The sequence below is a fragment of the Lonchura striata genome, chromosome 7 (assembly GCF_046129695.1).
Source record: "Lonchura striata isolate bLonStr1 chromosome 7, bLonStr1.mat, whole genome shotgun sequence".
NCBI classification, from domain to species: Eukaryota; Metazoa; Chordata; class Aves; order Passeriformes; family Estrildidae; genus Lonchura; species Lonchura striata.
In genome coordinates, this window is record NC_134609.1 from 9,283,963 (window position 1) to 9,309,050 (window position 25,088).

A 25,088-nucleotide genomic window follows, 5' to 3' on the forward strand; every position below is an offset into this window, starting at 1 on the left:
CATGGCCAGGACCCCCAGGGCTCTTTCCTCTGGGTTTCTCTCCAGCTTCTCATTCCCCAGTCTATACACACATCTGGGGCTGTCCTGTCCCAGGTAGAGAATCCAGCACTTGTCTTTAGTCTGGTCTGCTGCATAAAAGCAGCCTTATAACTACTTTGCCCCATAATTTCTGTGTCACCACCAACCATTTCTAAACTGACTGTCCCATTCTGAGAGATAATCAGCTTTGATTTAAAGACTCTGATGGAGAACTTCTCCACATTTGTGATCAATTACAAAGTTTAGGTAATTGACTGCTTGCTTGTTCTTATGGCTACAGAACACTTATCAGCCCCATGTATTGGCACAAACCTCATGTGTATCAGCAATGTGAAAAGGGCTTCTTGCCTGAGTAAGGGTGGTGAGAGCAAGTCTTGTGCTGGGCCTGTTAATTCAGGAAATGCAGCCTGTCATCTTCAGAGGAAGGACTCAGTCTGGGATCTCTGCTGGTCAGGATTGACACCACCATTTCAAACATGTACAAACTGAGAAAAGTAGGTATAGCATTAGAAGAAAAATGTGAGAAAAATCATTAGTATATTCAGATATCTCAAAATATATCCTCAGTTCAAATACCAGATTGAACAAACAAAACTAGGTACAATCCATTAACACTGGTAATGCTGTTTAAGTTGGGAGGAATGATTAGTTATGAGACATATTCCAGAATATAGTACATTAGTAATGAGCTTTGTTTTTATCATAGAAACATAATAACCACTAGGGACAAAATTCTAAAGAGAGTCAAAGCACAAAAATGAAACCACTGCTTTTCAGGTCACAAAGAATCTTAATTTTCTTATAGTAAAGTTCTTTCAGAACAGCATAGAAGCACAATCTGATGCAGGATTGAGGGCATACTGAGGTAATGTGTGAGCATTTGCAGGGGAGGAACCTTTGTTTCTTGAAGAAAATTTGGCATTATAGTAATAAATGGCATTATAGTAATAAAGTTGACTATGATACCTAATACGCTAGTGAAGTTGAGACATCTTTGTAATATCCAGAAGTATCCTTTTCCCTTTGTTGTCCTCTTTCTTATTTATTATCTCATTTTTTCTCCCTGAGGAAGAGACAGTAATTTAATTATGATTAATATATAGAAAGTCTCCTACAATTGAGATGGTTAACTTACAGTGAAATAATTTATAAGCCATGGCTCTGGCTTGACTGAATGGCTTCTGTGCAGCTTTGGCTTTGCTTTATGGACCTCTAAGAACGTAAGGCCTTAGCATTTAAGCAGGACCTGTAGTTGGTGCTGGAGATTGAAGGGGCCTCCTGAAGTAAGACACTGACCTGTGAAGGACCCATTGTCTTGGGAAAACTGCACCAGTGTAAAACCTAGACAAAAACATAACCACAGCAGAAACCAGCTTGCACATCTGTGAGCTGCCTCCAGCTCCTCATAAACAGGAGCTGTAACATCATTGCCAAAGACTGAAAGAGCCCTAAGAGAGACCTGTTGTTCTACTTGGGCAGGAAACCTTGTTCCCTCTTTCTCCATAGAAATAGCAGGGGTGGAGAAGGTCTGATGCAAACAAACCCTCTCCCCAGCATCCCAGCCCAACCACTTGCTAAGGAGGCATTCAGTGGACTTCAGCCACCCATGGTGGCTGAATAAGTGAATCAAAACACTGCAGAAATAAACTGCTGGTGTGCCCAAGCCAGAGTGCTAATGGTCAATGGCTGAGATGACCAAATTTCATGTACCTGCACGTGGCTTGCAGCATGGGTCACTCGCAGTGGCCTGTGTGCTTGGGGTGAGCTCTGTTGTCTTTTGCATATTAGGAGCCAGCTCATTCCCTGAAGCTGTGGAAGCACATGTTGCTGGCTGGGAAGGATCTTGCTTCAGCCTTGGGCCATGAAGGCAGGTGTCACACTGCCAGCTCTGCTGCTGCCACTGCCACGATGACCAAAGATGTGGTGCCAGGATGTGTTTCACCAAGCAGGGATGTCACTGAAGCAACTCCAGATCGACAGGCAATAGCTGTCCTTTCCCATATGGAAATGCCACATGCTCCTGAAGGATTGGAGACTGCTACTGAGATCCCTGGTGTGGTATATGACCTGCCACAGTGACAGGTTCTCATCTAGCCAGTAGATGTGTGCTTCTCAAGGAGAAAATTGCAGTCTGGGGAGGCACTCTGTGGGCTCAGTGTGTACAGGAAACAGCAAACAGAAGAAGGCTGTGGTGTTGGAGAGGAACATGGCATGGTTGCATGAGTCAGTCTGGTATCAGAGTATTAGAGAATAAATGGCACTACCCCCAACCTTAAGGACTGCAGATAATGAGCAGCAATGAAGTTTTATCTGTGCTCAAGTACATATTTTTTATGCAGCTAAAGCTATGTTGCAGATGTTCTTCACTAGAATAGATTTTGCCTTTGCTAATCCTGTATTAATCTGCTGGTAGAGCTGGAGCTGTGTGATTAGCACTGGGCTCCTTGCAGAGAGGAGCCTCTGCTCACTAAGGGCTCCGTTCCGGCAGAGTGAGCTGGGGTTCAGGCTGGCTGTGCCGGGGAGCACCCCGCTCCTGCTCCCGTGCAGTGCTCTGCCAGGAGAGGGAGCCTGGGCTCTGGGATTCAGGGGCCTTTGGTGGCTCTGCTCACAACCCCTGAAGGTGTTACAGCCGCCCGTGGTTAACCTAGGCTTTGCTGTGTGGCTGAGCCCGTGTTCAGAGGGCTCACGATTTTCTGTGGAGGCCACCTACCGAAGATGTGTTTGGTTCCTGCCAGAACTCGGAGGACTCTGGTGCTCTGAACCGTGTTTTGAGTCTCTCAATCCCTTTTTTTGACTGCTTCACCAGGTGAACTCCAATGGGAGTTTGGGTTGGCTGAGAACAAACTGAAGCCTACAGATTCTGGAATCATGCAGCCACTGTTAGAGTGGAGAAGGTGACCAATGGGTGCACAGCAAGGCAAGCAATGGCTGGGAAGAGGGAGAATTTTTGGTTAAGGCTACCATGTGGCAAACAGATGTTGGACAACATTTCTTTTAACCTAAAAACACATCACTTCTTCCCCCTGCAGTATATGTGTTTCATTTTGAACAAGTAACTGGCAGCTGGAGAAAGTTATTAGAAAACGCTGTGTCTATATTCCAGCACTTGCAACAGCAGCAAAATTACCTATTTCCTATCCTGCCCAAACTTTCTGTCTCCTTTCTTAGATATTGTTGGCCTCAAGTCAAGTTTTACTTAAGTTATGCATCAGAAAGGGAATAAGTGGAGCTCCAACCTTGTTTAAAGTGTAGAAAAGGGAGTTTAAACAAAGCTGGCAGAGACACTGACTCAACTATTATCTAGGTTCTGGATGTGGTTGGGCCTGCTGGTAAAAAAAACAGGAAATAAGTGAGAAAGCAACTCTTAAAAGGTGAAAACCAGCCAAATCTACAGGGCTCCACTCTGTGTTCAAATTCTGTAAGTACTGATAAAAGAGCACACGTGATGTGAAAGTGCTGTGTCATTCTCACCAGCCCTTTCAGTCTTATTATCGTCTCAGTTTTCTCCAAGTTATGAATTCATGTCTGGCCAGGGAAGAGCATGCTAATGAAATCTGGTAGTGTTTCCTACCTGATTTGAAATTAAGAACAGAGTAATTTGTTTGGGACAGTTTTGGAAGTTAGAAGAGCTTCTCAGACAGAGTGGGGCTTTGTTAGCCAGGAAGGGGCCAAACTAGAGAAAATATTGTTGAATAAAGCACAGTGTGAGCAGACACTGGAAACAGTAAACAGTAAGAGAGGCTCCTGCCTAAGAAATGCATTTTACTGGCTCTGTTATGAGTAAGACAAATCCTATGATCTGTTGCCCTTGTTGCACATTACCCTGTGGTCCAAGGGGTCGGCTTTGGCTGCTGGTAGCCACCAGCTGGGAGCCACCAGCAGGCACTGCAGAGCACTGGGAAAGAAGCTGCTCCCAGAATAGCCAGTAGCCATCAGGGTGCTATTGTTAGCCAGGCCCCTAAGTTTATGGCTCTTAGTATTTCTGTCTTCAGAAAGGGCTCTAACTGATAAGGATGAATGGTGTGGACTTGTGCATCCAAGAGCTATGGTTGTGTCTTTCTATCTCTGTACCAGCCAAAAAGTTATTATAAAAATAAATACCTCAATGGCAACAGCAGCATCCCCAAGGATCTATTTACTTCCACTGGCACAAACTAATTCCTGCAGAGGAGCTCAAGCCAAATCCTGCAGAGAGCAGCGGGAATCTCTCCAGGCTCTTGCAAAGGCAGTTTGCACACTGGAGAAAATACTGGTGCTTGGTCATATTTATTGCCATGTCAGTTAAAACATGTTGTCAGTTAACACCTTCCCTAACACAACATATATTTTCTAAAACTGAAGGAAAGTGAGCTTTTTTTACCTCCTTTTATTCTTCAGGTAGTTATTCTGATTTATTTCTGAAATTGCACAACACACTAAATGCTGGTTCATGAAGTGGCCAGGGATCAATTATTACCTTTTCATGTGCAAACCAATCTTAAGGTATCTATCAATCTCTTATAGTCCTATCTACAGAAGATATGTTCAATTTCAGAAAACAGAAAACATATAAGGGAAGCTAAGGCAGGGTGACATTTGCTTTCCTTGGCTTGCTCTTTAGATGTTTGATGGGTGAGTTTATTATCTATAAGAACAATGAACAAGCCAATACACCCTTTTCAAGGTTTACAGGTGCCTTAATGTAACTTGCTCATTTAATTTGGATCTATATCCTCCTGAGAAGGACAGAAGATTTTCATTTTCAAGGCCTTATTTAGCCATAAAATGTGTATCCCATTAGCTAAGAGCAGATCTATGAATTTCATTTCATTTGGTGACAGGAGAAATAGTGATGTATGTATCACCCTCTCAATAACTGCTATTAAAAGGTGTGTGTTTCATGAAGAAACAGTGTGTTCCATGTCATAACATCTTTCATGAAATATAATTCAGGGCATTTGTAGCATAAGTATTTGAAAAGTATCAGTTAGCTCTTATTTTAAGAGTGTGGGGAAAATACAAGCCCCTTTTGTGGCTGGAGCTGGCCACCTGAAAAATTAGGATGGATTTTGCTGGCTCCAACAAAGTCAGTAGGAGATTTTCTATGGCCTCAATGGGGCCAAAAATTCTCCTAGATTTCATACTATTATAGATATTGTACAATTTAGCCACCAAGGTCATTAAAATGCTATAATCCCTCGTGTGATACATGATGGGGTAAAAGCACTTACAAAGGTATTGCTTTCTAAACTGGTGTAATTATAGTGGTAATTCCCAGAGAAGTATTGTAAATGCATTTCCAGTTCCAGTTTCTCAATTTTTTTGTCAGTGTTCATTACAGTAGTGATATGCTTCTGTCTAAATCTTGTTGATGTCCTTCCAGAGGGCACTAAAAACCCTAAAGTAAGTAAAGAAAAATTTAGTTGATGATTCTGACTGGCTTCTGAATTGCTGCCTTTTGAGCCCTGTCCCTCAGCTCATAATCTATAATGTTTCCTCTTAAGCTACACATCCTACTAGCTCCTTGTTTATATTCATCCCCTTACAGTTTGTCTAACTTAAAGAGAATTAGGAAAAAAAAATGAAGAAAATTAAAGTCCTTGCCAGACCAAATGTGGATGCTTTGGGCCTAACAAGCCTGAGAGAGCTGTCAATACTGAGCTGCATTTTCAGTCCCTGGGAAGTTTGCAGCTGGGCACAGCTGCCCGTGGGGCAGTGGAGCTGCTTTGGTTGGGCTCTGGTGACAGAGTGTGGGGCTCAGGCTCAGAGCAGAGGTCTACCCCTCCTGGCACTGCAGAGAGCAGGAAGCTTCTCAAAGTACCAAAAAAACACTGAGCTGTGATCCCTCCTTTTCTGGTTTTAAGAATGGAAAGGACATCAGGTCTCAGAATTCTGGCAAAGAGGATTCAAACTTAAATAAACATGAGGCTTGTAAGGGGTGAGAGGAGGGCCTGACTGTGATAGTGATCCTCTCAAAACTGATGAAAATCAGCTAGAGGTAAATAAAATTAAATGTTGTCTGTATGACAAGTGAGAAACATGATCTTAGGACTCACTTATTTTTAACCTTGCAGTTGCACCATATTCCTCAATGGCTGGGGATGAGGCACAGAGGTGTAGGAAGGTCTGGTATTTTGCTTTTTCCAGGGCTTGTAATTAGCTTCACATGCTCTGTACACGGGTGAAACACAAATTTCCATCTGCTCTGAAGATATCTAGGTGTGCACTTCTCTTCATAAAGCCACTTTCTTTCTACTGCTTAACGAAACTCTCAGATGTTATTTGAACAAAGAAGTGCTGTTCTTGATGAAGAAAACCAGGAATAAGCCCAGGGTATTTATTCTTTTTCTTTGAGTGTTTCAGTCCTTTGACTAATGCTGACAGGATTTCTGCTCCTGGTGTGTTGCTAGCTTCTTCACGGGTGCTACCAAATAAATACATCAGTTTGGAAGATCATTTCTTACAACTGCCTGGCAAATTGCAGTGACACTGTTAACTCATTCCTCACATGCCTTTATCAGACACATACCAGACTAAAGACTAAATGAACAATACCTACTTTGGTCAGATACAAGATTAAACATCAAATGAACAATACTTACTAGGCCCGGATTTGAAACAGTCACTGGATTCACTGTGGTTTTACATCTCCTCATTAGCCCCAGTCACCAACAGAAAACATTGCAACAAGGAACTTTGTGTCTTCTGAGGTAGAAAGAAACCTGCAAATAATAACATTTTGATTAAATACATCCCCTGAAAGCTGGTGGTGTCTCAAACAGATTGCCAGTTTGGACTTTCAGAAACCATGCAATTCAGTGTTTCTTAAGAATGAAAAGCATGCTTTACATTTACAAACATTTACATCTCACAATTTCATACACTCTTTTCTAGTAAATAAAGCCAGGAATTTCTATTTTTTCTTCAACAAGAATTTTGATGATGTTTAGTACATGTGTATAATACACAAAACTAGAAAACCCGTGACTCTCTCCTGAGAGTTCTGACACACACATGGATCCAATTGGTCAATGAATCCAAACAACCATCCCCAGATTCCAATCAAGCAATCACCTTGGGTAAACAATTTCCATACCACATTTCACATGGGCACAAACACAGCAGCAGCAAATGAGATAAGAATTGTTTTGATTCTCTTTTCTCTGCTTCTCTCAGGAGAAATCCTGAGAAAGCCAAGCCTCTCTCTGCTCAGAGGGTATGGGAATACCACACACAATCAGTCTACAAAATCCATGTTTACAGCTTTGTGGGAAATTAAAGAGACATAAAGGTGAGTGGATACAGCATTGACCTGGGATTCCAAGACCTATCACCGTGCTCCCACCTGGCTTGGAAAGACCCAGTTATTCCACAGGTTTTGGATTTAATTGTGGGGATTTTTGCTTTTTGACTTGAAGTCTTTTGGCTGGCATAGCTAGGAAGCTACCACATTCTAGGGCGGATGTCCAGCCTTTACCCAGCAGGTGTTGCAGCCCTTGGTGACTGTGACAGTTTGACTGTGACAGTTTTTACCACGGTGCAGGAGACACACCATGGGTTTAGCAGCTCTGTTGGCCGTGTAGATGAGCAGTGCACAAAGCAAGCCCTTTAACCAAGACTTTATGAAGCAGAGGGCTGCCATATATTTCATTGATATAAAAGGATTAAAATCTCCCAACTGGCGGCTTTGGTTGCTATAATAAAAATTTTACTAAAATTAGTGTCTGATATAGCAGATAATTTTTTTAGTGATAAATATCTTGATCAGTTCTATGAGAATGACAGAGAACTTGATAGGACATATAGTCTACTGGGACAGCAGGAACTCTCTGTGGTTACTCATGTATCTACATGGGAAAGAGGAAAGCAAGAAAATGTAGTGCTTCAAGCATATTCTAAACAGATCGCTGTGCAGAAAAATTCTCTCATCACAAAAATCAAAAGGTTTATAACAGGGAGAGGCAATGCTTGCTCTGCAGTCCCAGCTTAGTGTTTATTTATTCTAGAAAGAATAAGAAGGAGGTACTAAAGTAAGGACAGGATAATTTTATTCCCAGATCAAATAAAGGAACACAGAGTGTGTTCTCAACAAAGTGATTACTTTAGGGGGAACTAATACAATGAATGTTATTAAATTAAACAACTTTTTATAGGGTATCTCACATTAAGGATTTTAGTGTAAGTAATATTTCTGACAGGCAAAATGATGCAAGACAAAATAGCTTTTATAGAGGTGTTCCTTAGTAGAGATATTCCTGTAAAAATGTATTCTATCTAATATACTTCCTCTGTAGCAAATTATCATTTCACTTAACAGCTCTGAGAAACAGGGATGTCTGGAGCAAAGATGACTATTCTCCTCTCACTAGATGCCTGAAATCTTTGATTTTAAATTAGCTTTTAGGTGCTAGTACACATAAAGCTGAGGTAAATGTCTGCTCAGCACAGATAGCTGGGAGAAATCCTCAGCTCTGTAGGAGCTGTCTTCAGTGCAAATCCCAGAGCCTTGCCTATCTGCCCTGCCATGGTGTGGGAAGCCTTAGGAGCGAACCCTTGCAGTGCAGAACAAGAGGTGCAGCTAAGCTGATTTTTTTACAGAAACCATCCTTTCTCACTGCATTTACTCACATTGGCTGTGCAATCAGAGCTAAGAAATGTGGACCTACTGCATCTTTTCCTATCCTGAAATGGACATCCGTATATCACCACACTTGAAGACCTAGAGCAACGTTTCATTATCCTAGAATCTGAGAGGTCTCAAGGGGTAATTATGTATAAAATGACTAAAACATCTTGCCTCAGGTGCAGAGTTCTGGAAAGCCATGTCTTCTCTAAGGGTCGTGAGAATGAGATGAAAAAGCCTGACTGCGTCGTCTTGTATTGTTCCCTCCAGTGCCTTTGCTGGTAATTTATCAAATCTGTATTTATCTTAGCATTTATATATGGCTCCCATTGCACCACTTTGCAATATTCAATTCCTTTATTCTCACAAGGGCCCTATCTGGTATATTCTGCATCACATCTCATGCAGTCTTGAGGAGAAGGATCATAGCAACAGAAAATGACAGGAATGTAGTCCCTTTTACTTATTTGCTACCTCAATCTCTAAATTGTGGTTAGATGCTTACTAGATAGGGCTTCTGTCTCTCATGTGGGAAATATGAAATAAGTACAAGGAAACTGAGTTTAGAAATATGAAGGGCTCAGAGTTGTCCTCAGTTTTCTGGTACTTTCTTCCAAAATATTGAGGACTTTTCAGGAACTAGAGAATTTACACATTGTGTCACTGCAATTATTTGCTCAAGGTCTATTGCTTTTATTATTCAGGAAATTTGACCACAAAATGCACATGTGCTTTTTGTGCTGGGGTATAATTTTATTTTCTTAAGGCACTTGCTGAAATAAGACCTGCATGTTTTAACCCAATTTTGTGTTGTAATTCTTTTACTTTCTCAATAAAAATCTAAAGAGGACTCTCAAAAATTCTACACAAAACAAAGAAGCAAAAAACAACAAATAAATAATCAATCTTCCCAAACATTTTGTTTCTCATTGTATTGCAATGGATTTCTAAATGTTTTAATCCTTGCTCTGACCAAATATTACTAATCCAAGTGCTGAAATCCCATCTTCAGTGGTTATATGTGGAGATAATAGAGATCTCTTCTCCAACCCAACTCTTCTCTGGAACAAGAGATTTTGAATCTTTGTGGTTCCTGAAGTATTGGATAATCCCAGAGAAAGACTGTTTGGGTTGGGTACAGAACCAAGAGCAAATTGTTGGGCAAAGCAGTGCCTGCCTATTTGCTTTATAATTCTTTCAAGGAGGGAAGCATAGCATATGCTGTTAGCTATTTCTTCTCATTCTGGCTTCACAGAATCATGGATGGATGCAGGAAAGTGACACATGGGAAAACAGGACTCAAGAATTCTACTGCTCCAGGAGAGCTTAAGTGGTAAAAGCACTATTCAAGAACAATGGCAGATATATTTTGGATGGAAAATATATTTCTGGTGGGCCTAGACTCAACTAACCTTGGAATTCCTCAGGTTTTTATTAGCAAAGCACACTACCTTCAGTCACAGCACTTACAGGTAATGTCAGCTCCTGCTGTCAGAAACCACCTGTGCTTGTTGAGTGGTTTATTGGTCACTTGCACAAGCTATCAGCCAAAGTACAGTGGAATAATAACACAGATTATGAGAAAGTCTGCTAGAACTCTTTCAAAAAGTTAGAAAGTTACCTACAGACATGGAAAAGGAGGTGCAAGCTCTGGCACTTTCATGTCTAACCCTCAAACAGCTATTCTCTCCCTGTTGGTTTGATAGTAATTCAAGTTTTGAATAATACATTGGAAAGACTGCAATCTTGAGGACTTGTTACAGACATTTGCTCAACAGTCCTAATCCAGACTGGAGGCTGGAGGCTTTGGCTACAGGCTAATTGTTGATTCTTGTTTACCCTCTGGGCACTTTTCACAGTTCTGGCAGAAAAAAACAGCCTTGAAGTGTTTGTAAAATATGGAATACATTTGCATCCTAGCAAATGAGAAACGAGTCCCAAAGTCTTAATGTTAACCCTGGTATGAATGTAAATTTAATAGACCCGCAGTTTTTCCCTAACAGTCCTCATACCTTCTCTTTGTGATTCACAAGAGAAAACAACCCTTCAATAAAAAATATTTTAACCCTAGAACTGTGCAAAGAAGTATTATCACCCTGAGGAAGAAAGAGCATAAATTCGGTGTTATTTTCCATTTGTTTTTATTTTATTTTTTCACACATAACAATATAAGCCTTCCCATCACTCCTGCTATTAACATATGGAAAAGTTCAACTGCAGAATTTGCCCCAGTGAGAAGATTCTCTGACTTGTTCTAAACCACGAATGTTAATGCCCAGACTGCCAAGAGGTATCGTTCTTTCATTTATGAATGCACATTTATGAATTTCTGGGGATGCTGAACTGACTACATATTTTGAGATAAGGACAAGTGCTGATGAGACTTAAACCATCCCCTTTGTATTAAGGGGTTTGCAATGCACATAAATGCTTTTATTATAAATAAATGCATCAAAAAGTGTATTAAAACTACCTCTAATATCGCATATTGATTTCACATCTTGTGTTTTGTTGGAACTCAAATTTAAACATGGCAAGTGGAACTGGATAAAACGCTTCTCACCAGCTTTGTACTTTTAGAAAGATTATTTAATTTACTTTGCTGGATTTTTCTCACTGGCAAACCTGAAGTACAACTGAAAATGATAGACTACCAAATAGCCAGTAAAAATTTCTTCTTGCCAGGCAAAGAATGGACATAAAGAATTTATCAGTGGGCTGAAGGGCAGATATTCTCCAGTCTCATTTTTAAAGTTCATCCCTAAATCAAGGCAAATAATAATTAAAAGAAATTAAATAATATATTTAAATTTCACTAAGTTCCAGTATGTACAACATGTGAGTAGTTTAACTTTCTCAGCACTTCAAGATGCTTGAAAACTGAGCTATAAAGGAAACTAGACACCCAATTTGCAATGGAAATATATAAGATGATGAATTGGATTTAATGGGCTCCAGTAAATCATAACATTAATGCTATTGCATGATACTTCACCTTAGCACCAGATTAAAAAAAATCTGTCTCAAGCTGAAAAACATACTCTAAACCCTCCAAGTCTGAGAAAAGAGCCAATTACTATGAGATCTGTAAGCATTTTAAGCACATCTGACTTTTGGTTTCAGTACATATATGAAACATGGATGAAATATCCTTGAAAATGTTACTCTTTAAAATTTAATATAGGAATTTTCAGGACTAATAGACCTTTATAGATTAACATGTTTGTCACAATTTTAAAAAGAATTGAAGAGTACATCTGTTTTTGGGATGAAGAAACATAACCAATTTCACAAATCCCTTTTATCAAAACATCAATCCAGCAGAAACCACAAATATCACACAGAGAAATAATTAAAAGATGTATGAGCTGTGAGTCTTGGATTATAACCAATTTAAAAAATTGCAGTCTTAGTCACTTTATTAGATTCAACTATTTTGTCTGAATTTTCTACCTGGAACTCCTGTGCCTTCTGTTCTTTCTTCTATTTTGCTTTTTTTTTTTTTTGAACATGACTATAATTTAACTATCTAAAATTGTGAGTGCAGTAGAAGCTTCTGTCATGTGAAATGGAAAGGAAGAAGTATTTTCGCAACCGACAGAGTAACTAACCCAGAGTCTCTTACTTATTTGGTCAGGATATTTTCCTAAAGTTCCTCAACATGAAAAAGAAACCACCTCCTTATGAACTTCCAAATGTGAGCAGTAAGGAAGTTTCATACCATTTTCCAATGGCCTTTTGAAGGATAAGGAAACTGTGGTGTTCACTTATTTCTGGCCCTTGCTTCAGATTGCAGAAGGCACTTATTTCAAGCAAGTGTAGCATATATCATTTAAACATAACTCTAAAACAGGCAAATAATTTGTCAAGCTGGGAATTTAGCAAAGCAAGAATTACTAAAATATACATATAACTGCAACGAGCATAGAAAGGTTGCAGAAGTGCAGGCATGATTACATAATATTCATGGTTAGGAGAAAGGTAATCCAGAAATTCTCAGTGGTACTAAATCTACAGACTCAAATGAGAGAAGAAAGTAAAAAGCAAAGCCTCCAGACCCATGCTGGAGTGAAGCAGAAAATTTCATCACTCCTAGGCTTGTGTTCAGAAGGGCCAGACACGTGTCCTGGTGCCTCTGAGCTCCTTGGGGCGCACGCAGGGCAGGCATGGCTGGGCACAGAGAGGGAACTCCTGCCTTCACCCACCTGGGCTCTGGCAGTGTCTCTGCCCCATGGTCTCCCCCAGGAGCCACAGATCCATTCCTGCCCTTGCTGCAAACCTTAGTGAGTTATGAGCAGCTGTGCAAAGACCTGCTTGTTTTCCCCTTGTTGCCAGTGTCTAATTAGACACTACCTAACACACAGAAAAACAAAGAGAAATCTCCTCAGGGAGGAGGTTTTCACTGCAGTGAAAGAACCAAAGCCCACGAAAGGTCTCAGAACGTGGGTCTCCACATGCACATGCCAATCATGGCTTGACTGACAGCCAAGTTTGGGGATGAAGCAGCATCTTTTGGGTGTGTACTTCCTCCAAAGGATGCTGAATAGCCAGATGCCCTGTCTGTCCCCAGGACAGACTTCCTGAAACAGCCTCTTGCCAAAGGTTTGAATGGCTGGCTGTGGCAAAGACAGCATTGCCATTTACTGGCATCTTTGGCTAAAGAAGTTTGTTAAATAGCCATTAAAAAAAAAAAAAGTGTTAAAAAATTCACTGTTTCTCATTTTCAGCAGTAATAAAGGAACTTCTTCACACTGCTTCAGAAAAGGGGAACCTTTTCTGGCAGAGAGGGAGTGGGAAATGGGCAGCAAGGACAGAATCACAGCAGCTGACTGTCTGTGCAATTTATGGCATGATTTTTCAGAGAGAAGTGCCCCATCTGTGCAGACTAAAGAAGCTGCCAGCAGTAGAAACAGGCAAGGTTTTTTTATATACTTGGAGGTGCTGGTGACATTTCCCACTTGAAGCTAAGGACAGAAATGCAGGGTGCAAAAGGAATGGTAGAAGTATTCCATGACCTGTTTAAACATGGTTTTAACAAAACTAGGGCTAGGGCCACCTAGGCTGTCTATATTTTTACTGCAACTGGGCATTTTGTTTCAGCAGATTCTAAGTGTCATACTGAGAATTTCCATACTTGCTTCCTTCTGCAAATGCCAGCCTGTTTTTCAATTGTCAATACATATGAGTGGAGAAGCACTCTGACTTGTGTATGAGACATACCAGAAAGGGGATGCATTTTATCCTTGGCAGTAGAGCAAAGGTTTTAACATGCAGTTCACCTATTAGCTTGACACCAGCCTTTAAGAGTTGCTGTAGTTATTATTTATCCTAAAAATGCGATATATTTTCTACTGTCTTCCTGGGTATGACATAAAAAGAAATTACTCAGGTTTTGCCTTCAACATCTCAATGGTTCAAAGGAGCAAGTAGAAAATAATTACATGAAAAAAAGCAAAAACTGAAACAACCCCCCCAGTTATTTTCTCCCACGCAAATAGCATGACTGGCATTTGGAATTTCCTTCTGCCATCAATAGAACACTGGGATTCCCCATTCCATTGTACAATTTAAGCTTCTATAATTTTTGCATACGCAGAGCAGAAATATCTGCATTTATTCCCTTGCAAATACTCTGTAGTAATTAGAAATGACCTGAAAACAAAGTAGGATGTTGTGAGTTTCCCAGGGAAATTCAAAGATGAGAGTTGCTTGGAGAATTTGGGTTGGGAAGTCTGTGTCCACAGTGGGCTGACAGCACCCACAGAGCATCAGTTGCAGGGTGAGGCAGGATAAAAAAAAGAGAAAGGTGGTTCTCAGCCAGGTCGGAGGTGGGAGCTTGGGTCCTGTGTTCTGGTGTGGCAGACACTGCTCTCAGCTCATGTCACCATGCTGGGTATGAGGTGGATGTCAGCCATGGAACTTATTTCTCATGTACCACCAGCCTCAAACCAAGCTAGTCCAGGAGGCTGGCTAAGCTTTGGGCATGTCAGAATGGTTATCATGCCAACAGATCATACTGTGCTACTGACCTGGATCTAGAAAAGATAATAGGTTTTGTCTGAGTTACTCTAAAACTGAAATTTGTCCTTGGATTTAAGCCTGGGACTAAGTCCCAATAAAACATTGTTTAGGACACAGAATGGTTACCATGAACAGTCTTACTTAAAGCCAGAGTAAACTTAGAGCAAAAATATTCACAGTTTTTAATAAATGCAGGTAATGAGATCCCTCAGAACAGTAGCACTTGGGCCCAGCCAGATGTGTTTGTGCAACCAGTTTATAAGATCTAAATTTGGATAAGTATAACCACAAACATAAACAACATGTAGTGAGTGTTTATGGCCTGCTCATTTGTATATGCCATAGTTTTGTCTGAGCGTCCTGGCCCCAGAAAATCTGAGAATTGTTTAGTTTAGATCCCAAAGGGTCAATTTGGGTACTCCTGGCTTTTTTATCTCCACAAGAAGCACTTCATTTTCAGGAGGTGCTGAAAGAGATCTGTTCCAACTTATCCTGTGCTGGCCATTCATACAATAGGGGATGACAGCCATGGAAATGGTGACTCCATTCCTATAACTTCATTGCACTGACCAGTTCAAGCACCTATTGTAAGTGAGGAGTTCTGCAGTCTGGAGGCGCACATGCAAGATAGCACCACAAATCCAGAAATCCACATTTTCCGTAATTATAAACCTAGCTTATAATGTTCTTTAAGAAACAGATGTTTGTTTTGACTATAGCAGCCTGTATAGAAACTGAGATCTTATTAAGAGAGGGAAGACTTCAGAGGTACAATGAAAGAAAAAAATCAAGTCTCAAAAAAAAAAGTGAAAGGAAGAACTGAAAAAACCCAACACTATTTATATTGTAAATATTCTGGATTCTTTCCTGGAAGAGAAAAAAAGAGAGCTAAAAAGGCTCTTCTGTAGATATATGTAAGAAGTTGAAGGTTTTGATTTGATCAGTTAATGGCATGATGCCATAACTGACAAGATTCTTCAATAAGTTAGATTCTTCACCACTAAAAGCTTGATATATAGTGTTATTAAGATCCAAAGTCTTGCTGAAACCAAAGGAATTTAGGATCCAATCCTTAATTCAGTTTAGATTTACAAGGCAGGACTCTCTGAAGAGCTGAGAATAAATCCTGCAGACAGGTAGTTCTGGCACAGTCCCAGCTCTTATAAAAGCTGTGATGTCTTTTTGGGAGGTCCAGCAACCTGGGCAGTTTCTGAGTTGGTGTCTTTGAAGATACCTACTGTGGCCACAAATGATCCTGCTTCTCAAACCCCACTGGAAGAACAGCACCTCTTAAAAACAGTGATAATAAAATCTCACCCTAAATGGGGGTTTTTGTAATAAAGTACAGGAAGGGCTTGAATATTCATGGCTTTTACAGTCTCCTTCTACATGCCCAGTACACACAGTTCCATGATACACCTCTCCCCACTCATACCACAAATGTTGAACTCTGTTGCTTAGAACTCACTCTCTGTGCACCTGCTCTCATTATGAAATGTTACTGTGTTTGGAACCTGACATAATGATGACCATAACTGACCTGTCAGTGTAGATCAGAACAAATCATATCCAGCATGGCAGGTAATTGTGATTAAACCTTGTCCCTATTTCATAACATGAACAAACATCTCAAGACCTGACTGGGAAGGGTTCTAATAAACAGAGCACCCTTTTTAAAGGTATAGAAATTTTGTCAATATAAGATAACAAAAGGGAGAAAAGAATTTTAAAAATTAAAGAAATTAACATGATGTATATGCTGAAGGCTCTAGTTTAACCTTTGAGAAACGCAGCTATCTGCAGCATTTTTACAGAGGCATATAGGAAATTTTTAAGGTAACCAGTGGTAAAGATATAACTTCCTTTCAGGACATCATCCCGTACATTTAAAATCACCATTGGAGCAAGCCAGTGTTTTCAAGCTGCTGTCTGCCAAAATGCCCAGTGTGTCCTATTATCTACAACAGTACGTGTGCTAGTCTTTCACAAATCAAAGCTGGTTTTCAAAACTGGACACATACCAGCAAAAACTAGAAAGGTGCAGGGCCTGAATATGGCCCAGGGAAGATTTTCAATATTTTAAGATCAGAGCATTTTATTCTTTTGGAAGGTGTTTGTTGGTGCTTGTTTTTTGTGCAACACGATATTCGCAGGTATGGCTCAGAAGACACGGCTCACACACAGGAGCGAGCGGATCCACGCCTGCGTGGCTGCCCTGATACTGATCATGTCTTCTGGGGATATGCAGGGAAAGAAAAGGAGGACTTTTCCCTTTTAAATCCGTGTTAGGAATTATGCAGTCCTCCAGTGGAGCCCCTAGCTGGCTGTATGTGCTGCTTTGTTTCCTGTAGGGAGAGGGATATAAAAAGTGCAGATAACGAAACCTAACTAGAAGGGTAGGCCTCTTAAAAGTATTCTTTGTCTGGGGAAAGAGGGAGGAAGGAACTCACCTGACCTTGACCACCCAAGCTTTTAACACTCAAAAAGACTTTCAAAGCTTTCTGAGGGAGATTTACAACTGTGAAAGGACTCTGGAATTACACTGCAGCAGAAGGAATATAATTCACCTTGACTTACTCCCCCTCCCCCAAAATCACCCGAGTCACTTCTGCATTTTTAGAAATGTGAATAGATAGTTTTGGAAATTGATTGACAGAATCAAAGGAATTCCTGGCTTAACACCCTCACACAATTTCTTCCTCTAAATTTCTATCACTTCTCTCACACTGGCTGCCTTTGCTGTGAGAGTCAGCCTCCATGTCCCAGCTCTCTGTGCTCTCTACAACAAAAGAAACCCATCACCCAAGGTCTGGGGCTGCTGGAACTAACACATTACAGCCATAATAAGTTCCTAAAAGCACTTACTGATAAAGGCAGCTGTTGTGGGCAGGCCATAGTTCTCAGACCTCTGGGCTCTTATTATCAATAGCAGTCCAGTCTGGATGCCTCCTTACTAAACTACTGCAATATTATTGCTGGCTCTATCCCCAGAAAGTCCAGGCAGGGTTAGGGAGCCACTTTGTTGCACACTCAAAATTCATGATCTCTAAATTTTGCATGATATTGTTATTGTGCAATATGTCCCAACAGCAATAATCAAAAAATATCTGCTTCCAGAGGCACTGAGAGAATGACTCCAGATCAATCCCCTCTTCAGACCTCCAAGAGAAACTGTTTTTGTCAAAGACTTTTTGAATAATGGGCAATAGATGAACAAAGCTCCTGGAATTCTCAGCATCTGCTGCTTCAGTTTTAATTTGCACAAACACAGGACTGTTCTGGTGGCAAAAAGCAGGCACTTTTCTTATTGTATTTGAACAATTTCAGGGTCTTTGGGTTTTTAGTGCCTAAGGGTACAAAACAATTCAGTGCCTCAGATAATGTATCTCTAATAGTTTTTTTAGTCAGAGAAGCTGCAAAAATAAGAAAATTTTTTTTTTCACTCTTCTTTTCATGCATCAAGAAAATGATTAGAGGCTGGGGCAGCTTCTGGCAGGTGCCACTCCCAAAGGGGCCCTGTGCCACTTCTGTTGGTGGCAGCGATGGCACGTGGCACTGCTGTGCTGCCTCCCAGCCTGGCTCACCCTGCTCCTGCCCAGAGACACTTCCCAGTGCTGGCATCTCTGAATCTGCTTTCAGCTTCTTTTCTGAAGGTACAAATAATCAGGACAAGCTACAGGAATGTGATCTCTTCCCTTCTCTCCTTTCTCTTTGCTATGATGTATTATAATGAACATTCTGGGGCACATCAGTAGAAAGCCCCTGAATATAAATAAGCCTCTGCACTTAAAATATCAAAATTGCAAGTAGGAATGTGTTCCCTGACTTTTGGAAAAAAACTGTACAATTTTATTTGCAGACTTTACTGCTAGGATCTTCCTGAATTATTTTATTCATTATGTTTCTTCTTTACAATCAGTATTCATTTCACAAGTCAATAACATATGGGATATATCAATACGCTCAAGTGAAGATGACACATTCATAACTCATACAGCTGTTTTTTCACACCTGAGAAGGAATATAATGCTCCATATCAGTGCTCATCCACAGCTGTACCACATAAATAAAAAAACCTAGATCGTGTGGAAAAAAGAAACAGTGACTTAAAAGAAAATTCAGCTGCCTAACTGCATATTGCTGCACTCTTTGGAAAGCTAGGAATCTATTAAGCCTGCTTGTGAGAAGTTGTTCTTTTGAGATTAACTCTTTCTCAGGGAACACTGCACTGCTGACAGTGAGCTGTGATTGGAAATGAAACGTGTGAAGCACCAGGAGGAGAAAGAGCCATGCCCTAGGCAGGGAACATCCCTGTGAGCTGCATCACGTTCCACGATTTCGGACCATTTTAGACCAGGAGGAAGGGGTTAAAGATTTTGCTGCATAGATTTTGCACTGAACTAAAACTCATTCGTGTCTTTAAGACCCAGCTGCATCTCTCTAGATGAACTTAAACGAGCCAAGACCCACACCCTCCACAGTCTCTCTTCCCAGGGCAAAGCAAACCAACAGCCACTTCTGACAAATGCCAAAACCTCCCCTTTCTTGCCATCTCTCACCTTCCTCAGCATTTCCTCCTCATCAGGAAATGCTCAGACTTGGGAACCCTTGCTCTGCTGACAGCATCATCCTGGCCCTGTCTGTGGCAGGCACAGCCAGGAGCCCCAGCAGCCCAGGTGCCCACACATAGCTGTGTTTGAGAAACAGCATTTTCACATTTTCTGCATTTTCTGCAGCATTTTCACAGAGGCATATAGGAAATGTTTAAGGTAACCAATAGTAAAGGTATAACTTCCTTTACACAGCTATCTGCAGCTCTGCTGTGAGCAGGTGGGCACAGAGGGCACAGTGGCCCCAGAGCCCAGCCCCCTCCCAGCTCCTCAAAAATGCTCAGTCTCCCCTTGATATTGTCACCTGGTTATTCTGCTTCAGTTTCCTCATGCTGTGTATTTGTGAAGGCAAGAGCTACAGAGCAAATTCTAAGTATTTTGTTCAAAGTACATAAATGTGTCAAGATTTTTTAAAATGGTTCCCATATTTTTTTTTTTTTTTTGCCTGCACTATTTGATTTAAAAAAAAGATCAGCTGTAGAAAGAAAAAAAAGTCTGTCTTCTAAAATATTTGCCAATTCTGAGACTTAAGAAAAAAAACCAAGTACCTGCTATTTCTCTCAAACCTAGACAGGACCAAGGCTGTATATTCCTGCAGCAATTGTGCAAATAAATGCCCTGACCCCAGAGAACCACTGGCCTCTGTTGATTATGTTTGTGAACAAAAAAAGCAGCAAAAAGACAGCACAGTAATGACCACACTTCTACAGGGACAGACAGAAGGGAATTGTTATTTCCCAAATAGATTAGGAGGCAGCTGAAATTAATATTTTCCAAACTCTTTTTTTGGGTCTAAAAAAGTAATGCAGGCAAAAATAACTACTAGTAAAATTAATTTACTTAAGGGTTATGAAACTCCTTCCTGTTCCTTGTTCCCAGCTGTCTGTTGCAATCTATTGCAGGACTGTGACAGCATTTAGGAGTTTAATGCCCATGGAATAGAAAGTTGTCACAGGTTGATGGGCTCCTGCTGCTAGATAGTGTCCACATCATTAATCATGGACACTTATCTCCCCTGCCTCACAGGAGAGCCATAGTGACACTTGCTCACTTGTACAGTGGAGGACACCAAAAACTATAATATACCAGAGGTAAATTTACCATGAGATTGTGACAAGGACCACAGACACACACAGACACGGCTCAGGAGCACATTTATCAGCCAGGGATGAGGAGTGCAGCTGACCTCTGGCTTACCTGCAGACCCCCATGGCTGCAGGGGAGCCTGGTCCTTGACTGCCCCTGTGCCAGCACCTCAGTGTGCAGTCTGAGCTGATGGACCAGGTAAAACAACAGCCACGTTTGGCACTGAATGGGAAGGAATTTTTTCCTTTGCATTAAACCCAAAAACCTCCCTTACTTCCATTTGACACAGAAGAATTTTTTTGGGGAAAAAATTTATTGGCTCTATTTTCTTAAAGACATTTCTGATGTAATTAATTCAAATGAAAAGGAAAGGTTAATTTCATGCTGCAGTAAAAAGAAGTGTATGTAAAAGTAAAAAATTTGTTGAAATATTCTGAAGACCCAGATTAGCTGAAGTTCTAAACAGGACTTGAATTAACAGGTCCATTTAAAAAAAGACTATTGTAACTAATGGATTATAAAATATTCTAAGTGCTGTTAGCATTTCTCTTCAAACTGTCCAATGCTGTAGGAAGATAGGGGACACTACAGTGTCCAATATTGCAGATAAGCTCTTGATGAAGAGTCAAGTCACTTTGAGAGCTGTGCATAAAAAATAGAGCAAACGTCTGGATCACATTCTACCAAGATACCAAGAAAATATGTGAACACATGCACTGTACAATATTCTGATTATTTACTACTAGCTGGAACTGGGACAGCAAATACAATACAGTTAAGAAGAAAGAAAATTACCCACTGCTATGACTTATTGAAAGGAAGGTAGATGGCAGTGTACTCTATTACTTGAGATAGCTAAATCTTTCTACTCTTACACAAAATAAACATATATATTTCAAACAATTAGATTTGAGTTTGTGGGGACATTTTTCCCAAGGGAAGTTAACTATCATTTCTCAAAGCTTTTTTTAGTCAGCTGAAAAATATTTCTTTTCTAGGTCCTACTTTTCTGTAGGTAACTGATAATTTACCTTGGACACCTCCCTTTACATGAACCAAGATTTCCATGAGAGCTGGAAAAGTGCTAATGAAAAAAGACATGATTATAAGCAAACAGCCCTCTTGATATTTGCAGGTCATATTAAACGGCTAGTCAGTGTTTTCTTTAGTTTCTTTTGCATGCAGATGTCAGAAACTGGATATTTGGAGTACCAAAGAGCATCACAACTGATTTTTTAATCTCAGAGGGAATAATATTTTTCATTATTTTCTTCGCTATTGCTTTTATTTCTTTGTATGATCTGTAATGTGTCCTATATGTAGAAAAATAAACCAATTCTTACTCCTTTTTAAAACTAAAATAAAATGTTACATGTCAAGAGAAAAATAACCCAAATAATAATAAATGGTGATTCATAAAATAATCAATGAACAAACAAATAAATGGTGCTATATGCTATTCATCATGTTAGATGACTGTTCAAGCAAGTGAAAAGATGAGTACATGGATAAGGATGAAGTACTTTGAAATTATTTTGCTTAGAACTCAGTGTTACAAACACCGAAGGTGGGATTTTGATCCCACTGTGGCTCAAAATTGGTGTAATTTTGCTGAGTTAATTTGGCTTTATTGAGACATAACTGAGGTCAGAACTGTATCTTGATGCTGCTGTGAGTGAATAAAGGATAAATCAATATTAAGTTTGTTCTTTCCACGTTTGTGGTTTTTTGATGGCCTTTAACAATGAGACGCCAGTGTGCTACTATTATCCTTCATAATGAAAACTTATCTTGACTTGGACTTTACATTTCAGAACTTCCTTTTGATATTTTCAGCTAGTTTCTCTGTGAAGATATGGATACTAATGTTATGTTAAAGGGGAGCAATAAGATACTGTTCTAGCTGAGCTGCTGACAAACTTAACTCATGCAATTTATTTTTTCTCAGTTTTGCCTTCATGAAATTCATATTGCTTGATTTTATTTTAAAAATGAAGCAAATCCAGTGACACCACATCACAGAAATAAATGATCCTTTTTCCTTGTTTCCATAAACCACTTAACTATTTGCTATGTGACATAAAAGAAAAACATGCAAACCTCACACAAAAGGAAGAAAGATAAAAAGGAAGTTTATGTTCCTAAGTGATTCTGACCTGATCTGTTATGATCGCTTAGATACAGTGGATATCTTAATTTTTTTGTGCCATTGGGTATCTGTACTACAGTATTGCATAAATAGAAGCATGAGTGACCAGAGATGTCTTTTCTGTAGCAAAGATTGAAATACTGGATAAGAAAATCAGCATTTTTTTGAAAATTTGTGAATGTGTGATTATGAACACATTTTGAGGATACTGGGAAAATTCCAGGCACTTTCATATTTTCCTGATTTTTCCACTAATTGTAAGATTTCAGGTATGTTGGCCTGCTGCAGGTACACTTGTAAACTTCCCTTATGCAAACACAGCCTAATGGGAACTCTCCTGCCACAGATTTACTTTGAAAGATATGCTTTGCACATATTAGTCTATTTTAATGGCAAACATATTGTAAACATTTATTAGTGATCATGGGTCAGAGTGGAAAGGAAACAGTCAGGGTAGAGAGGAGGAATACTTGTTCACTTTGAATTTATTTCAGGTTTATTAATTTTCCCCATGTTTAAGCCTGTCTCTCATTTGTCTGGCAAACACAAATGAAACCTAGAATTAGTGCACATGAATAATTTGGTGTAACCACATACAGTATGTGAAGCAAAGCTCAAGAAGAAAGAATTACTTGACATGAATTCTCCTGTTTTTCTTACTGTTCTTCTGGCCTGATAAAATGTTATATTTGTATATTTGCAGTGCAATGTTCCAGTAGCATGTGCTCATATATAATTCCTCCCAGTCTCTTAACCTCAAAGAATAGATCTGATGCTTTCTTTCTCATACTTTACTTGAGATATTTAATTTAATTTTAGTTATTTTCAATGCTTTTAAATATTAAAATGTGAGATATCAATAAACTGGTACCATAATGGACAATTTGGTTTTTTGCTATCTTCTGTGATGCTCCTTTGCTCTGAGGTTTAAGACAGCTGGTGAAAGGCAGGAAACTACATTCCTGGAGAAGGAAGAAATGCAAATCTCCATTCCCCCTGGTTCTGTGCAGCACTTCAAACTCTTTATATCATTAGGAAGAACCTCCCTTCAGCGAGTGCTTTGGCTTGGGACTGCAGCAGTAGGAAGCTTGTTCAGTTACTGTCTATTCAATTTTAAAACATATAATTGTGTTTGTTTAATCATGGCCTCTGCTGAGACATGATCTTACGATCCTATAATTTTTTTACCAGACTACCAGGCAATAAAAATCCCAGAAAATTCAGTGCATCTCACAATGTTCACTTGATTTCAACTTTTGAAAATTCACCATTCAAGAGGTCACTACCTTGGGCTGTAGTAACAAATCACATCTGTTCCAGGTGTTCCAGGTCCACCTCAGCACAGGATTGCTTAAATTACCTCTTCTCTATGGGTCAAAATAGAATAACTTTTTTACCAGCTGTTTCGGGGTAAATATGTAAATAAAACTTTAGACTTTGGGGCTTTCAAAGGCACCTGAGAGAATTCACCTTCTTGATTTTACATCAATTCTACAGGCCTTGAAAATTTCAGTTGTGTGTGCTGAAAAACTCATCCTATATCCTTTTAGACACTCACAGTGACAAGAACATTTTGTATTTGTGCAATATATAGGTACATATTGTACCCACTTAGTGATAGGTATGAGGAAGTGTCTTAAAGAGAAAGCACTTCATCCTCCATAGCATCAGTGTTATGTGTTCAAATACTGAAATTTTATCACAACTTATCTGTTGTTTTCCAGGGAGACAAAGCTCACAATGCTCCAACAAGGGTTTATCTCAAGAAATATTGTTCCTTAAGGAATAAAAATTAATATGAAGCACCAGTAATCTGGAGTTTATTTGTGAAACTCAGTCACATTTGCATATATTCCCCCGTCAATTGATACAGGGATGTTATGTCATTATTTTAAGTTTGCTGATAATTGAGAGAAATAAATATAATAATGAAATCACTGCTGGATTACATTCTGATAGGTGACAAATCAATTCATTTATGATATTTCCTTTGTCATACTGAGGTATTTTATTGTGCAGATGAAACCTCTCAAATTAATAAAACTGCTAAATCCATAAAGTCCTATGTACCAAACAGCACACCATAGAAAAAGTACCAATCATTAAATAAATAAAACTGATAAATGCTAGCATGAGAGATCATTTGGGAAAAGAATCCTACTTTCAAGAGGATTATGCTGTAACAGTGATACACCATGGTATGAGTACATGCTTGGAACAGCAGTGTGCATGCATCTATAGATACGTGCTCACAGAGCTATGCACACACACTGATGCTGTGGCCTCTGTTATCTCTTTGTATTTGATTCGTTCTGCTGGCAGGTACCAATTGCATGCTACACAGAAGGAACCCAGTGAGTCCCAAACAGTTGTATCATAATGTTATTTAATAACGTTTCTGTGGTGATTTTGATTTTTAAATGAAATATGATTTAATAACAAGAAATAGAGCTATTATTAGGCTCTTTCTAACATGATTTAGCTCAAATAAGATTTTGTAAAATTGCTAGACTTGCGTAAAAAGGAAAGAGCTTAGAGAGAGAGAGAGACTTAAAAATTATGTAATAATGTATTTATTCAG

General features: G+C 39.6%; 1 long non-coding RNA gene across 1 annotated transcript in view; it reads right to left on the minus strand.

Annotated features, from left to right (window-relative positions):
* Positions 1-488: 488 nt before the first annotated feature.
* The window catches only part of LOC110468636 (uncharacterized), a 118,186-nt gene continuing 93,586 nt past the window's right edge, over positions 489-25,088 (minus strand). Inside the window, exons 2-3 of the long non-coding RNA XR_002465126.3 lie at positions 6,621-6,740; positions 489-524 (exon numbers count right to left, since the gene is read on the minus strand). This is a non-coding gene — a long non-coding RNA (uncharacterized LOC110468636). The remainder of the gene's footprint in view (positions 525-6,620; positions 6,741-25,088) is intronic.